This window comes from Mercenaria mercenaria, chromosome 3 (assembly GCF_021730395.1).
Source record: "Mercenaria mercenaria strain notata chromosome 3, MADL_Memer_1, whole genome shotgun sequence".
NCBI classification, from domain to species: Eukaryota; Metazoa; Mollusca; class Bivalvia; order Venerida; family Veneridae; genus Mercenaria; species Mercenaria mercenaria.
Window position 1 is genome coordinate 74,989,363 of NC_069363.1, and position 18,314 is coordinate 75,007,676.

The 18,314-nt window shown below is 29.0% G+C and overlaps 1 protein-coding gene across 1 annotated transcript in view; it reads left to right on the top strand.

Annotated features, from left to right (window-relative positions):
* The first annotated feature begins 473 nt into the window (after nucleotides 1-473).
* LOC128555714 (linear gramicidin synthase subunit D-like) overlaps nucleotides 474-18,314 on the top strand; it is a 65,440-nt gene continuing 47,599 nt past the window's right edge. The window contains exon 1 of the mRNA XM_053538919.1: nucleotides 474-723. The gene's annotated coding sequence lies outside the window, so the exon portion shown is untranslated. The remainder of the gene's footprint in view (nucleotides 724-18,314) is intronic.

An 18,314-nucleotide genomic window follows, 5' to 3' on the forward strand; every position in this document is an offset into this window, starting at 1 on the left:
CATAGTTATGCTAAAGTGAAATGAAATTTGTCAACATACGTGTATTCTTCACACATATTCCTACAGGCTGACAAATAACATTTACGTCAAATACGTATAGTGTTACCCTTTCCACCACATATCTCCTCGCACACTCTCCCGCATGCATGCACAAACCAACGCACGCACGCACGCACACGCACACGCACACGCACACGCACCCCCCCCCCCCCCCACACACACACAAGCAATCCTTAAGTTCGACATTCAATGTAGTAAAAATATTGCTTGGATGTTTAATAAAAAAATACTGACTCCAATATGTAATATTTAATAATTTGTACTTTTTTTGGCTATCAGTACGTAAATTGAGGTATGCTTACAATTGTAATTCAATCTTAAGATCTTTTATAAAATCAATATTCCAATATAGTAATATTATAATAGTTAAAGTTCGTTGTCGCAACCATTGCTATGCTTATATCAATGGGTGAATGACGTTTAAACTCTGCTAAAAATTATTCTACGCATTTAAATATAAAATTCATATATTTGTATATGATTGTAGGAAAGATAAATATTCGTTCCCATTTTACATATATGAGTTTAAAAACATTTCTGTAAAGTGCTAAATCATCAAAGTGTTGTGAGTCTGTGAATACCTGAAGACATTAATCGAACAAATTGACAATGGATTGGGACTTTTCAAGGCACAAACAACGGGAATAAACACACATAGCTTAGGTAACTTTGCACGAATTCTAATCTGCTTTAATTAATTAAGTGTTTCTTTGCGAACGTTTACCTTTATTAATCCAAATAAGTTGCATCTAACATTATCAAACTGTCTTTTTCCCTTTGGTTGATGTGAATTCGAGATGACACCGTCGTTTATAAGACGGACAATTTCTTTTTTAAGAAAGACGTTAAACCCTAACATACACACAGCCATTCCTAATGAATGTCATTTAATGTTCGACATGCAAAACAGTAAAATATTTACTTCTATTTTTCTTTTATTAACCCAAATAAGTTCTTTTTTACATTATGATGATGTATGTTTCCATTTGTTTGGTGTGAATTCGAGATGAGATATTGCAGGAATTGTTTATATGCAAGTATGTTAGACTTCTTACATAATTAATGCATGCTGAATCCTACTTTACATGTAAAACGCACAGCGCATTTATCGTTTTCTTCCACTTATTGGCAATTATTTTACCTCTTAAAACCCATTTCTATATCGATCAATGGACCTTACCTAAATGACTTATTTGATATTCTTTGATGAGAGGAACAAAAATTATTAATAACCATGGAAGTGAAGTGATTGATTTCTAAAGTAATCAGCTGGTCAATTGGTGTTTTCTTCGACATTCTATTATTGTCGCCTTAAATCTTAGCGACCGCAAATATTGTTTTGTTTACTAATTAATAATAAGTTTAATTTGAGTACATTGTATCCAATTGATAAAATACGAAAAAGCTATACTGTTATTAAACATGTCTTAAGGCACTAAACCTATAATAACAGAACATGTAAGAATAAACAAAATGTACTGATCAAACTTGTATTATACACTCTGTGTGTTCTGGCGTACCGGGTTATACTTCTAAATGAACGGATATTTATCAGGTTAAAATCACTGTAAAATTATATTTCATTTTGAATTTTATTAGAATGTACATAATGCAGAAAAATATTATCATATTGTCATGATATTGCACTAGCAAAATATGCCATAGTTTCTTCATTTAAAGTTACTGGGATCTGTAAAATATCCGAATGATGAAACATCATAAAAAAAATAACGATATACCTCCAGTTTATTATTGCCTTTTATGCGGTACCCGTGTCCAGTTCTCTTTGGTTTGATAGTAACGAAAACGAAATTGTATTAAAAGTATTGTAGGAAGCTAGTTTTTGATTGACAGTGCATATCAAGATAAAGATCAGGTTTTCAGTGTAACTGGAGAACAAATACTACGCTATAGCAAATACAATTCTATTGTGTAATGAGAGCTTGTCCTACTTGTAAGACACATACTTGCCCTTTATGTACCTGTTGTGTCATAGGTAAATCAAGTGCATTTTCTGAAAATGATTATGTGGGAAACCACAAATTCAACCAATCAAAAGCCTGCCATTTTTCTGCCAAGTTGGCAGGCACTCCCACATTGCTGTCACTTGGCAAAACTTTGGCAGATTATTTTTATTAATAAAATGTAAGGTACAGTCCCTGGCTCGCGGATTTTTCAAAGTCCGCGCTTCCCCGCGATTGGACCCTAGCGCGGACAATTTCGTGAGCCGCGGGGATGCGCGTTTTTTCATGCATCTCCGCAATACATTTAACAGCGTCCGCCGCGACCAAATGCAATAAAATCGATTGCGGTGTCCCGCGATGATGGTCGCGGCGCATCGCGATGAAGTGCCAGTGGTTCGCGGTGAATTGCGATGAATCGCCGCGATTTACAGGTAAATGCAGTAGCTTGTTGTTATGTATACAGTTAATTTAAAATTTCAACACTATGATGGGATAGGAAATGAAGAAATTAAACAATTTTTACATTTTTGAATCATTTATCTCTTCTTACTTTTCTATTTCAGGTGTTATTTCTATTAACTCATATAATTTAATAAATGCAAGGATTATATTTTTAAAACATCAGAGTTATGAAATTTAATATCATTATGTCTTTGAACTTGTATAATACATGTATATATACATGTACTACTGTATAATTTGTTAATTCATTTAGACAAGATGAAAATAAATAGTATTTTGTATTTTGCAAGCATTTATATCTTCTAACTATTCTATTTCAAGTATAATTTCCATTAAATTCTATAATTTCATAAATGCACAAAAGACTGTCATTGCTTTTAAAATTCCGGCGTTATGTAATTTCATTGAACTCATATACTATAATTAGCTAATTCATTTTAACTAGATGATTTTGGTTTTGAATAATATTGCAACAATATTTAATAAAACACTATTTATGTTGGAGTAATTGATGCTGATGGCTGAGTTGCGAAAATACATCACACATCGAAAATTCGATTTCATTCATCAACGTATTGTGGTCGGTAATTGCCCCAAATTCAATGATGCCCATTTGTCAACGGACGAATTAAATTTCGCATTTTCTTGTAAAATACTTGTGTGATAACAAGAAACAGATCAGGAATTAAAGGACCTATTAGAACTAACGATGAGGTAATTGAAGATTTCACTTCGTTATCTTACATCTTATTATTTTCCGGGGGTTTTGCATAAACTGAGCCGCGCCTTGAGAAAACCAACAAAGTACTTTGCAACCAGCGTGGATCCTGACCAAGCTGCGCATCCGCGCGGTCTGATCAGGATCTGTGTTGTTCGCTAACTGTTTCTCTTACTGCAGTAGGTTATGAAAGCGAACAGCTTGAATCCTGTCTAGACTGCGCGGTCACAAAGTCACTATGTTGATTTTCTCATGGCGCGGCTCAATTATATAGTGAATTTATTTTTTGTTCAGATATTATCAGATTACGAGTTTAAAAATCATATATTTACAGCTTTCTGTAATATTTTAGTGATCAAGTCTGCTACATGTAAATAAGGCGTTGAAGATGTTAGTTACATAGCGAAATTAAAAAAAAATCGAAAATGATTTTATAATGTATATAAAGTATCTGCATTTAAAACGGAATTGACTTTCCACCCGATAATGTTCATGAAACATTTGCAATAATAGTGATTGATTTAATAAAAACTAGAAATATATATCATGATAACAGATAAATTTTCCATGGATGCAAAATAAATATCATAAAAATATTTTTAAGTCAGTGCTTTAAACTCCAACAGAAATACGTAACTATGTTTTCATTATATAAACTAACTTGTTATGAAATTATGAAAAAGCGATCCATCTGTCCATTTTATTGGCCCCGAATTGCCACTAAATAAAGAGCGTTAAAACAACACAGAGATATACAACACTGATAAGCTATAGATGCGCTTTGAATACAATTATAATGCCATTTTACTTTTTCGCATCATTGTCTCGTTATATATTTATTTTAGAAACAGTTTGGTGAAATTTGTTACGTTACGCAAGAAAAAGACTGCCACTGCTATGAACTGAAGTGTATGCACTACTACTTTATTTACTAACTTTAAAACATTTAAAATATATTAAAACTTTAAAAACACATTTATAACAACAATGTGTTTACGTCCGATACCTTCCATTCACAGGTTTATTTTTATATTACACGCCACGTGTATTTGTCATATCGATAAATATGTTACTCCATGTACTTTACTATTCGCATTATGGTTAACAATTTTGCTTTACTGTATGTTTTTAAATTGACGGTATTTTTTTATTATTAAAGATTTTTTAATTCTGTTTTTTGCCATTTCTAGCCGAAAGTCCAAATTTAATTTCCGCATTGATTTCAATTTATTTACTTTTTAGACATAATAGCTATTTACGACCGCGCGGTATGAAAGTTTACCGGTAATTTTACTGAAAATCGGCCGTTTTTATGTAATTTTGTTTAGTTTAATGTTTATATCTTAATGAAAATGCCCTGACAATCTACCTGTATCTATCTTTTAACGATGTTGAAAGTCTGAAGCAAATCTTTTGGATAATAAAAGGTCTACATGCATTTACTGTGTACGGGACACCTCAATTTCACGGTATAATTCTTAACTAAAATTTACCTGTTTACCTGTTGCCTGCTTTCGGTTGCCTGTCGTCGTCTGCTTGTTTACTGTACTTCCTCACTACTGGATTTTCCTATGGTGACTTCTTTCTTATACGTATTACCCTGCTCTGTATGTTGTTTATGCCACCATAGGTCCCTAACATCTATCTACAAATGCTGGCCTAACTTTACTTTAGGCTAAATAATATTTACTGCCTGTGATTCCTACTGAATTTCTTAAAGATATTTCTAATTAAGTTTTAATACCTTTTTTTCTATTCTATGTAAAATATGTAAAAATTATGTAAAATTTGGTTAAAACTGTTAAAACTAGCTAAAATTGAATAAAATAAGAGTCGGCCTTTGCCGAAAACGAAAACACAAAGACTCTTATTTCTGATTTTTATTGTGCCTAAAGATTTAATAAAATATTATTATAAAATTATATTTAAAACTAATTTGGTAAAAACAGGTGACCATCCTTGCCGAAATGTAAAATGGTTTACTTAGAAAGTACTTAAACAACGATTTCTTTATATGTTTTATATAGTATTCTATAAAAAAAATGCCTGATATAGTGTTTGTTGAAAATACATATCACACTGTGCAACTGCTTCTTTGCAAAAATAGAAAAGTTTCAAGTGTCAAGTACGTGTATCATACAGTATTTGACTATGCTTAAAATATTGATGACAATAAACAGTATGAAAAGTGACACTTCCTGCAAGTGTGAAACGGGTCAATTTTTGTTTCTCCTGCCTCAGTACTCCACAATGACATGAGATAGTTTTTGTGAAATGCTATATATTACTTATATTTCTGTTTTATTTTGCGAATGAATATAAACATTTTTCCTCTACAGGAAATCAATAAATTTCAACTTAAACCTACAAAATTGCGACGCCAAGCCCTATGTGCAAATTTCGAAATTTATCCAAAAGGTAAGATAGGAATAAATTTTAATTTGTTAATTACTATAGATAAATTATTAAACTAATGGAATGATTACATAACAACATGAATTTTATTTATTTGTTTTAAAACCCTATTATTTGTCCATTTTAACAGAAAAAAACTAATGCAATTATACATGCAACAACAGTAGAGAGTTTATATGTATTTAACCTACAAAATTTACCTGGATTTCGCGGTGATTGCCGGTGGTTCACCGCGATCCATCGCAATTCACCGCGACCCGCTGAGATTATTCCTCGTGACTCGCCGCGGGCATTTAGTGATACTTTTATTGCGGTTTATTATATAATCATCGCGATTTTTCGCTCTTGTCAACAGCCGTTCAATGTGAAAAAATCATCGCAATTTTCCACTCAAGGCAAATATTTATGCCGGTGGTAACGCGGAAAAAGCAAAATCCGCGAGCCAGGGACTGTATTTGATTTTATTTTCAATTAGTAAGTATATTATTAGGGTACACATAGTAATAAAAACTAGGGATTAACTTAAAAGTTTGTTTATGAATTCATGTTCATCCGATACAGGTTCATCCGATATGTAGACTCTAATGTAACTATTCCTCATAAGTGAAAATGTTACTTTTGTAGATGTTGAATCGTTTTAATAATGAATGTCAAACATTGTCCCTTGTGTTAAATAAATTTTAATTTTTCGGCGACGCCGTCTAAATTTGTTTTCGTTACCTATGCCACGTGACTTCAGTTTGCAAATCAAACTACTTGATAACGCATTATAGATAATTTATCAAAATGGAAGATTTATGCAACACTCTGCCTGATTGGACGAGAGTGTCAATTTCTTTCACTCTGTTGACTGTGCTACGCTGAGTGAAATGTAGACAAAGCGTTTATCCTAAACGACGCTGTTCACAGTTTTAAAGCTAACTTTGGCTCAGTATATTTAGCAAGAATATTGCTATATCTCAAAATGATAAGTAAGTTTAATCAATATGATAAAAACCTGTTCAAATACCAACATATATCAAATTAAAGAAAGAGCTGAATACGGTCTGCGTATCACATGAATGAGGGTGTGATAAGAGTCTTTTATGTAGAGAAGAGCTTTTTAAAAGATTTTCCTTGTTACAATTGTTGTCTGTATATAAAAAGGTTTCTTGCTTTTGTGACTTATTCAGATTGCATATTAAAATGAGTACTTGTTTGCTTTGATATATTTGTTATAAATTATTTAACTGATTTATTATATATGAATATTTTTCTTTAGTATGGTATGCAAATATTGAACTCAGTTGAAATCTGTTTTATTATATATATGCTATATAATGACTGAATCTCATTACACTGAAATGAAGCTACGCTGCATACAGTTTATCTATGTGATATGAAACTTTGCTTATGAAACAGAAATATTGAAATAATTACAATTGTATGTTTTGCTTGACCTTCACTTTTTACAGGTGTGACGTCATTGTCCAACGATTCATGAATAGCGGATATGCTATTTGTTAAAGCGGGATCAGTTGGCCTATTTTAGAAATAAATAAAAATGATAAATAAAAAAATCCTTTAATTGATTTTTCCCTTTTTTTTTAATCAAACTTGATTTGTAGCATCTTTATTACGAGCCATTTGCACTGGATGACTTAGTAGTAAACAATCTTATACCTTCATAGTTGTGGATCTTTGTCCTTTAGGGCTCTAGAGCTCTACTGATAATCTTTTATACAGCGTCTCATGAACAGCTTGGTGGATCTTTGTCATACTTGGTCTGGAGCATCATTATAAGGTCCTCTTGCAAATTTATTTATATAGGAACTTGGGCCCTATTAGGGACCACTATAGCTAAAAGCAGATATGCCTTTCTTCGCATTAACCACTAAAATGTAATGGATTTTTTATTATCAAACTCGATGTGTAACAATATCGTAAGGTCTCCTGCTATTTTGTTACAAATGGGGATAGGGACCAATTTAGCTAAAATATAAACACGTTTAATGACCTCTTCTCATGAACCGCTTCATGAATCTTCATCAAACTACTGCTGTAAATATTCGTCTAAGGATAAACGAAACAAAATTGCAACCCTACGAAACCTTTGCGAAAAATTAAAAGAGAACCATTTAAATTGTTAAAGTGCGGTGTTTAGTTTTGCAATTTGAAAAATGTTAGATGAAAGATGAATGTTAGATGAAAAATTCATAAACTTCTTTCCTTATTACAATTCGCCGACCATCATTTTTAAAGATATTTCTTGTTTTCTTATACATAGATATTAACTGATCAGTGTCAAAGTCCTCAGCTGCCTCAGCTGCTATATTTACATTATTAAATATACTAAGAAATGGATCATCATTATCATTCCGCCACCTAAATATAAAATGTGATATTGGGCTTTTAGTCGGTTTATACCTATAGGGCTCGAACCCGTTAATAAAATTTTAATATCTATTATATAAATTCCGGTTTTTTCGACTATAAACACACCCCTCAAAAGCACATCTAGTACATCTATTTTATATTGTTGGCCTATGTGTATAAAATCTTAAAAATCTACGATAATTCCAGGTCTTAATTTAAATGTATTTAAATAGTTCAGACCGGCCAGATCTTCATATGTTGAATATATCCAGGCACCATGACGGTCAAAATACTTTTTCATTTGTATGTAATCATAAAGAGTGTTATTATAGTATTCAAAGAGAAACACTTCACGTCCCACTTCCTCTAGCCTTTTATCTATTTTCCTGTCTTTCTTTTTAAGTTTAAGAATTATTTCAGCTAAATCATCAAGTCGTTTTGTTGTAGCAACTTCAGAAGCAGATAGATTGTCAACAGTATTCTTTGTTCTAGCTAATTGTGTTTCTTGTTTTAGAAAAACATTTTTTACATTTTTTTAATGTTATCTTCAGCATAGGGTAGTGAGCTCTTTTTTAAAGTTCCTTCTAATTGCTGTGTTTCATTGATTCATCACCGTCTTTGTGAAGCTGCATTTTCTCGCAACTTCAGATTTATGATTCTGCATAAGTTTATTCTTGAAAATTAATTCTAATAATCTTGTAGTGCTATATTTCAGTTTTTAGTCATATTTAGTTTATTTAATTTTCTGATTCCTGACTTTCTAACTGAGATTTATTTGTAAACTTTTTTTTCAGTTTCATATTAATTATTTGTTCTATTTATGTTCTTCATGTTTAGTTTAATCATACTATCTTTTAATTCTTGAACTTGATTGTATAACTTTTCAAAATTGGTTCTAAATACTTTTTTATGTTTTCATCTGTCAAATCAGATTTCTCTTCAAGTTCTTTAATAGAATCAACCATAGCTTTCATTTCTTCTTCAAGTTTACCTTGTAATTGAATTATTAATAATGAATTCTTTTAAGAATCTTTTGTTAATTCTTCAATATTCTTTACTTCTGCTTCTAGTGTTTGTTTTATACTTTTAACATCTTCAAGATTATAGTTATCTATTACACTTTGAACTTTTTTAAACACAAACCGTCTTGAAACTGCATCGTTGGGTTTATCTGGATCTCCTAGGTTGATTATTTCATTACCTCCCATATCTAATGCTCTGTTCATTGTGTTATCAAGTTCCTTATTTCTGTGAAGATACGATTCCGTGTCCTTTTTAAGTTTTTTGAATTGTTTTTAGTAGCATAATCACTTAAATCAATATCAAATTTAACTTTACTTATACTGTCAGGTTCACTTATTTGTTCTATATTATTAAAAATTCCCATTATATATTACCAGTAAAGTTTTTTCTAAAAAACTTCCTTGGTTTGTCAATATATAAGAAATCATATTTTTGATTTGTTGCATTAGTAAAAAGATTTAGGGTTAATATTTTGTTCATTACAAATCATATCATTTTCTCGTTTACCTGAACTTTCAAATAAAATATAATGTGAACAGTTAATTCGAATATCTTTTGGTGTTTTATAGTAAGACTGACTTAAATAAATAACACAACAGTTTTTGTGACATCCTTGAATGAAGTATTTTGTTATTTCATTTTGAACTTTTTTATCTTCACATACAAAATCATCAAATATTACTACTTTTTGTTTTTCTGATTCAAGATTCTCACAAGGTTCAATTTGGTTGGGATCAGCTGAATATTCAAGTATTTCATTTGGATCTACTTTAATTTTTTTTGCAATTTCATTTAAGTGATTTATTAAATCCTGATATTTAGATTGTTCTAGGTTTTTAGCATACAAGTATAATTTATCATAATATATAAGAGGTTTTCGAAGTATATGCATTAATGTATTTGTTTTTCCAGATCCAGAAGATCCACATATTAACATTCTAAAACATGAATCTGGCATAAAAGGATAATGTTGTTTAAACTTATTAGATTTTTCACTTTTTGTATCATAATTTGGAATTTCCATTTATATAATATTACATTATTTTACATTATTTTACATTATCTTACATTATTATATAAATGCAATCAAAACTTAATGAAATAAAAATAAGAAAAAACTTAGTCGGGCAAAAGATGAGAGCTCTTAGAGAAGAAATAATGAAAGAAAAAATAAGAAAAGCTACAAATCGGGATATGTACACTGAAATTTATAAGCCAATTACTGAAGGAATAGAAAGTCAAAAAGAACAATTATCAAGTCAGTTAAAAGCATTACCTGGAATAAAACAACAATTAGCATTACTAGGTGATGAAATGAAAGACATACTAACATACCAGGGTTTACCACAGCTATTCCAAGAACCACCACCATTATTACCATCAAAACCGGCTCCCTATACATCAATAGATTGGGCAGATGAATTTCGGAAATTAGAAGATTATGGAAGAGAAAAGATGGGAATAACTGAAACAACTGAAGAATTTCCTGAAATTGTTGGGACAAGACCGAAAGAAAAGGAAATACCTACAGTAGATTTAGATGCTTTTCTGGATAATAATGTTTTAGAAGAATATAAATATTACAAACCGTCTGAAATGTTTGACTTTTTTACTGCAGATGAATCTAATCCAGATAAAATAAGTAAAGACGTACTTAAAGCTACAATAGATGGTGTTACTGAAAATATTAAAAAATTAAATGGTTCAATAGCTAGCAAATCAAGATCAAAAAATCCAAATAAGCAAAAAGAAACAAAAGAATTAAAACATGATCAAGGTGAACTCTTAAAGTACAAAGACCGGTTAAATAATATTCTTGGTATGGCTTCCACATATGGACAAGGAATAAAACATCATAATCCATATAAAGTTTCACCAAATTGACAATATGGTAATTTAATTATTAACTTAAATAAACTTTATGGTCAAAACAAATTAATTGCTGAGGATAGAATAACTGGAAAAGAAGTCATTAACACTAAAGTAGATGATGATTTAATTGATTTGATTAATAAAAGATATAACAATAATAAAAAAACATTCAATTCATTCTAGAAAAACATTTAAAATATTAACAGAAAAATCAGGATTACCTATCAATAAAACATCTATGAAATTTAAAAAAGTAATTAGAGGACAAGGTTATGACGTTTGTCTATGTAATCCAAAAGAATTGGTTAATGACTTGGAGTTAATTTGTAGTTCAATTGATGCTGGAAATAATAATGAAAGACTAAAAAATGAAGGTATTAGAATAATTGATGAACTATTAAAAATGAATTCAATTTTACCAGAACAACATGAAATGTTATATAAAAATTATTTTTCTTGAATATATAAATGGAACAAAAAATAGTATTAAGTTCTGAAACAGTAAAAAATGATAACAAAAATACTCCGAGTGATTTTACAATCAGATTTAGTCGTTCTTTAATTTTAGATAAAAATAAAACTTATGTTGTTGGTTTGGATAGTATTAACACTATGACCTACTCTTGGCATAATATTAGTGATGAATATGACAATAAAAGAATTCGTTACAATAATGGTAAAGAATGGAAAGATATCATATTTACAAATGGTTCTTACAGTTACACAGATATTAATAATTATATTAGGGAAACATTAATAAGTAATGCTGATTTTGAATTTAATAAATCAGAAATTGCTCCAATAAGTTTGGAATTTGATTTAAGTAGTTTTAAGATTTTGATTTCAATTACAGATAATTTTATGTTGGATTTAAGAATGTCAAATTTTCATACATTGCTTGGATTTGAGAAAAAAGCATTGAGAAATACTGAATGGGGAACTACAACACCAAATATAACTAACGCTGTGGATACAATTTACATTCATTGTGATCTTATTGATAATTCACTTGTTGATGATAATTTCAGTGATATTATTTATGCTTTAAGTACTGCAGATTTAACAAGAGCTTATCCATTTACAAAAGAACCACAAAGAGTTGGATATTCTGAAATTAATAAATATATTATAAATTCAATTAGAATATATATTACAGATGTATTTGGTAGAATAATTAATTTTAATGAGGTTGAAACAAGTTTTACATTAATTTTAAAAGAAATATAAATTTTAGTTTTATATAATGTACAAAAAAGTTTATGACAAAAATAAAGGAATATTTATTTATGTTGATGCTCAGACCGAAGAAGAAATCATGCACGGTACAGGTATCTTTGACACTTTAACAAAATTGCTTTCAAGTGGAGTTGCATCTTCAATTAGCACAGCTGGAAAAAAAAGCTCTGAAAACAGCAGGAAAAGCAGCACTTGAAAGTGGAACAAAAAAGGTTGGAGTGGAAGTTGGAAATTTGGCTGCTGATAAAATTGTTGAAAAATTTAAAAAGAAACCTGCTCCGGCAGTTGGTAATTTAATTGCCAAGGAATTACAAGAAAAGAATAACAGTAAAAATAATAATGATAATGAGGAGGATATTAATATAAGATTGAATATATGATGGTCAGGATCTGGGACTTCAGCTCAGCGTAAACGTATTAACAGATTAATTTATAAAAAATAAAATAATATATAATATATACATGTTTAGAACCAAACAATATTGTGAAAGATACGAACTAACTCCTATTCAATTAGATACAGCTTTAATATCTGTCTTGGGAAATAATGTTAAGCAACAAAAAAACGGATATCACTTTACAATTAATGATAGAAGTTCATATTTTGATTGGTTTAATGGTTATTTTGAAGTAAGTTTTAAAGTAAATAAGCTTGCTAATGGTAATAATTATGGTGGTGGAGATCAAATTGCTCTAATTAATAATGCAGCTCCATTAATTGATCAATTAGTGGTTAAAACAAAATGGAAAAATTGTTTATGATTGTAATAATTTATACAAAGTAGTAAATGTAAAAAATTTAGTTGAACTATCTGAAGATTATGCAAGATCAACTGGAACAAACGAATATATTTATTTAGATACTACTGCTACTGCTGCCGCTGATGATGATTTAGGTTTCAAATTTAGAAAGGATTTAATCAAGGGTGGTAATGAGGTAAATGCTAAGATTCCATTAAATCATTATTCATTTTTTCAGGGTTTAGAAACTAATATTATACCTCCAAGTCAAATTCAAATAACACTGCAGCTGACGGATGATGATGAATTAATCTTTAGAGCTAATGCTGCTGATGCTGGTAGAGTAATTATAACAAAATTAATTCTATGGGTTCCACGTTTGATTTTTAATGAATTTGGACTTAATTTAATTGCTGAAAGATTTACAAAAGCATGATGGTCATACCTTCGGGAAATGGTGACGCAATCAAATGATACACAACAGATTAATACAATTTTTAGAATAACGGCTGGTGTAACAAAACCACAACATGTATTTGTTTATTTACAACGACCTGACAAAAGTAATTTACAAGAACATAATCCACATTTATTAGATACATTTAAACTTAATGCAGCAGATAAAGCTTGCACATTGGAATCTTGTCGTCTTGAAGTTGGTAATGGTGTTTTTTATCCAGAAACAGAATACACAAGTATATCAAGAATATATGACAATGTAATTAATTATTATTATAAACAAAATAACAAAACTACTGGAAGTCTCTTAAATAGATATAATTTTCAAAGTTTGTATGGATTTATTCATTTTAACTTAGAATATAAAAAGGAAGTAATAACAGAAGATCCTAAACAAATTACATTAACAGCTAAATTAAATACACTTCCCACTGCAAGATATCGTGTTTACGCAATTGTATTGTATGAAGAAACAGTTGAAATAAATACTATTGGGAATGAACTTGTTATTGTTTAAATAAAATAAATTTTAAATATATAATGTCATCAAATTATATTGAATATAAAGTTAACCTTACAGATGGACAAAAGAAAAATTTAGCACAAGCTTATAATAATAAAATTCCATATACTTTTAGATTAAAACATGAACAATTACGCGGAAACTTACCTTTACTTTTAACAAAAACACAAATTAATCAAATTAAAAAAGCTGTTGCAAATAAGAAGGGATTAGAAATTACAATTTCAAAAAAACAAATGTCCAGTCAAGGTCAAAATGGTGGAATTTTAGGAGCTTTGGCTGGTTTGTTAGGAAAACAATTATTCCAATGGCAGCAAAAATAGCTCCAAATATATTAGCCCCTCTAGGCATTGGCGCTTTGTCTGGGCTGGCCATTACTGGTGTTAGTAAAATACTTGGAAATGGTATGATTTCAGTAGCTAATGATAAGAGAAATATGATATCACCATATCTTACACCTAATCAAAGAAAGCAACTAGTAGGATCTGGAGTGATTAAATTAACACAAAAACAAAAACAAAATGACGGCTTTTTAGGTATGTTGGCTGCTAGTCTAGGAATACCTTTGATTACATCTTTGTTAAGTGGTAAGGGACATGGCCAGGGTATACAGATTGATTCACAACGGAGACCTTACAGACGAATTCCTATAGTAAAAAAAAAATTTATAAACAAACCAATATCTAACTTTGAAATTGAACAATGGGTAAAACAATTAAAAATTAAAAACTTTAGGGGTGTATTTAGTAGAAATAATTTACCAAAAACGAAAGAAAAGGAGTGTGGAATTATAAATTTGGACGACTCTGTTGGTCCTGGAACACATTGGGTTTGTTACTTTAATACTTTGTACTTTGATAAAACCAGAGGTTTTCTGAGAAATGCTTTGTATTTCGATCCATTTGGACTTCCTCCACCGAAAGAAGTAATTAAGTATATACCAAATGTAAAATACAACAATGTTCAATATCAAGACAAAACAAGTACACTCTGTGGATATTATTGTTTATTTTTCATAAAAATGTTACAAGATAAAGTACCGTTGTATGATTTATTGTATAAAATACTAAAAATTAATAATGTAAAACAAAATGAACAAACTATTATAAATTATTTTAATAAAAAAGGTTAAAACTATTGTTTTAATTAAAACTTATTAAAACTGTGTTTTTATTTAACTGGAATAATTAATATAATGGGAATATTCAATAATATAAATGAAAAAGTAAATAAAATAGAAAGACAATTAATAAGAAAACCTCCATTGTTTTTAACATGTTATACCCAAGATACCGATAGTGGATTATTTCAATGGAAAACTGTAAATGCTAGTCCTGGTTTAGTTCAAAATGGCAATAATGTAACAAGTAAACAAAATTGCATCTTAATTATTCTTGTTGATGCAATTAAATTAGATAAAGGAGAAGCTAAATTACAACTAAAAAATAAAGAAAATGTAATTCTTCAAAGTTATAATGTAAAAAATAATAGAAAAAATGAATCTATTTCTATTAATTATGCAAATGAATTTAAAATAAATGATGTTATTTATATTAATTCTTTAAACGTTATGAATATTCAGTTAACAATTTATGGTTCTATAATTTAAGAGTTAATTTAAGAATTAATTTAAGAATAAGCTAATGTATCAATACCATTATCAAGAATATATCTTTTATCGTCATAACATGATAAAGATGTTTTATTTATAACATAACTGGAAAGATTGTGTTTATCAGAACGAATAACTTTAAAGGTGTGATTACTTTGGGTTGAATTAAACAAAGTATCTTTATAATTTTTATGAACTATTGTTTTCTTAACAACAAGTTTTTTAATTCCTTTACATTTTTTAACATTTACTTCGTTTTCTAATAAATATGAATACATTTTACTTCTTAATCCGACAAATTCAACAATGGGAATGCCGGCAGCTTCATCTTTAAATTTTCCAATTACTTTTTTATTGTTATCGAAATAAAATTTTGAATTACTATCGTAATCACTATTATCAAATAAATCTTTGTCCTTATAAAAATCCTCATATGCATCTTTGGTTTTTATTTCATAACATAATGAATCAGTGTCAGTGAATAGTAATTTACAATTACCCTCGTACTGTTCCTTAATGTAATTATAATGAAAATCATACATTAAATATTTTGATAAATCTAGAATGCACATTCCAACATAACAAGGTCTGTTCAATAACAAACTTTCTTTTATTCTATGAATACCAAACAAATTCTTGTTAAACATCGTTGAACTAACAAATGAAGGTTTGGCTATGTATTTTAATAAAATATTTTCATCATGAGTTAATTTAATATTAACCCTCTTGCGTAAATTCTCCATCGTCTTACCGAATACAGAATTGTTCATTAACTTAAAAAAGTCCTTTTCAAATGAATTTTTTGCTTTAGATCTTTTTTGAGTATTAAAATCAATGTATTTTTTTAGCCAAGGACTTCCATTAAAAGTTAATATTTTATGTATTTTTGTTACTTTTAACCCTAATTGTGTATATAGTTCAAGATTTTTAAAATGAACTACATAATTTTGTTTTTTCATTAAAGTTGGAACTAATTTTTTTACATTACTTTTTCCTATTTCAAATTCGGTTTTAATATTTTTACTATAATCAGAAAGCCATTGATCTGGTATTTTAATTTTTTTCAGGAGCTAAAGGATAATCGTTGTGGGTTTTATGTAATTCTTTTGGATATTCAAGATCACATTCAACTATAAAGTTAGTTTTACCTTTTGCAATTAATTTCTTGAATTGTTTTTCGGATATAAATTTAAAGTTTCCAGAGGGTAAAGGTTGACACATGGCCCAACCGTAAAGGTTATTGGCGTCAAGGTACATAATGTATTTAGATTCTAATTCAGGATCATAATCTTTCATATATTTATTGTTTGCTTTACTGTATCTGTTTGAAATATAACATTCCTCCTCTCAGTCCCTTTTCAATTAAAAGATACATATCAATATCAGTTATTAAATCTAACTTAATTCCAGTCATTTTTAACATTGCATCCCAAGCTAAACCAGGGCAACTAAAATAATATCAAGGATCTAATTTGTAGTACTCCAAACATAGTTTTCTAAAATTTTCAAATACATCAGCTAAAAGTAATACGTCAGTTTTTAAATATAGATCATGATATTATCCCATTGTTTTAATTTTAAATTTATTCCAAACATTTTTAGCATGTTCATATTCGTTGTCAGATATGTGTGTTTCATTTAAAATTGAATAAAACTCTTCTTTAGAAGGTAATTTTGTTTCTTTAAATTTTTTAAAGGAATCCATGTAATCATATGGATAAACACCTTTTGTTTTTAATAATTCTATATTTTTATCAAATTCTTGAGATAAATATTTAAATTCTGGAATATTTTTTACTAGGTTATCCAATGATTGAGACATAAATTGGAATGAATCAATAAAGACCAAGTCGGAAATCATAAATGCCATATATCTTTCCATATTGTTAGGAATAACATTAATTTCTTTTTTAAATTTTCCTATTTGTTGCATAATAAAATGACCGTCATAACCTCTTAAATTTTGAAAAATAACAGGAATTTTATGTGTTAGTTTAAAATTAATATTACATTCTGAGTGAGCACTTCCTCTGAGTTTTCCTGTTATATGACAGTGGTCTCTTACTTTGATTGAATCTTCTATATATTCTTTTTCACAAATATGACAAAACTTTTGTTTTTTAAATTCACTTTCATCTTTTTTAGACATTCTTAGTTCTTTGTTAAAGTGCTCTTTAAATATTTCTTTACAATATTCCTCTTCCTCAAGCATTTTTTCAATAAACTTATAAACTGCATTAGGGCCTCTATAAATCTGGGTTGGTTTAGTATATTTATCGTCATAACAACAAACAACTTTATAACCGTAGCCACAATCTATATGATTTTGATATGGTTCAGTAAATGAAGATTCAGTTGATGGTAAAGCAGTTAAAACTTTTTTAGTTATTGATTCAAAATCAGCATAAATTACAAAAGGTACTGCTAAACCTTTATGATAATTTTTAAATTGTACTTTACTTCCCTCTTTTGGCATTTTTACACCTTGGATACCATTAATAGCTAAACAGTTTGGTATGTGTTCATTTAATATTCTTTCTTGGGTAAAGTGTTGCAGACAGCTTTTACAGAAGTGTTTTCTATGTTGGTCTTTGGTTTTGTTAGTCATTAATCTATTAAAGTCTTTTATCCAAACATAATGTTGGACTACAGTCCTTGAGGGCTTACAGTCATCATCGGTTATTTTATCATTAGTAATTAGCAACATGTCACAGTGTTCTTGGTATTGATATTTTGATATGTACAATGGATAAATACTATTTTCTTCATAACCAAATATATTAAATGATATTACATTTAAAACTTCTATTTTAGGTTTTTGATTTAATGTAACAGGAAATTTAATTCCAGTATAATCAAGATCGTTTATATGTT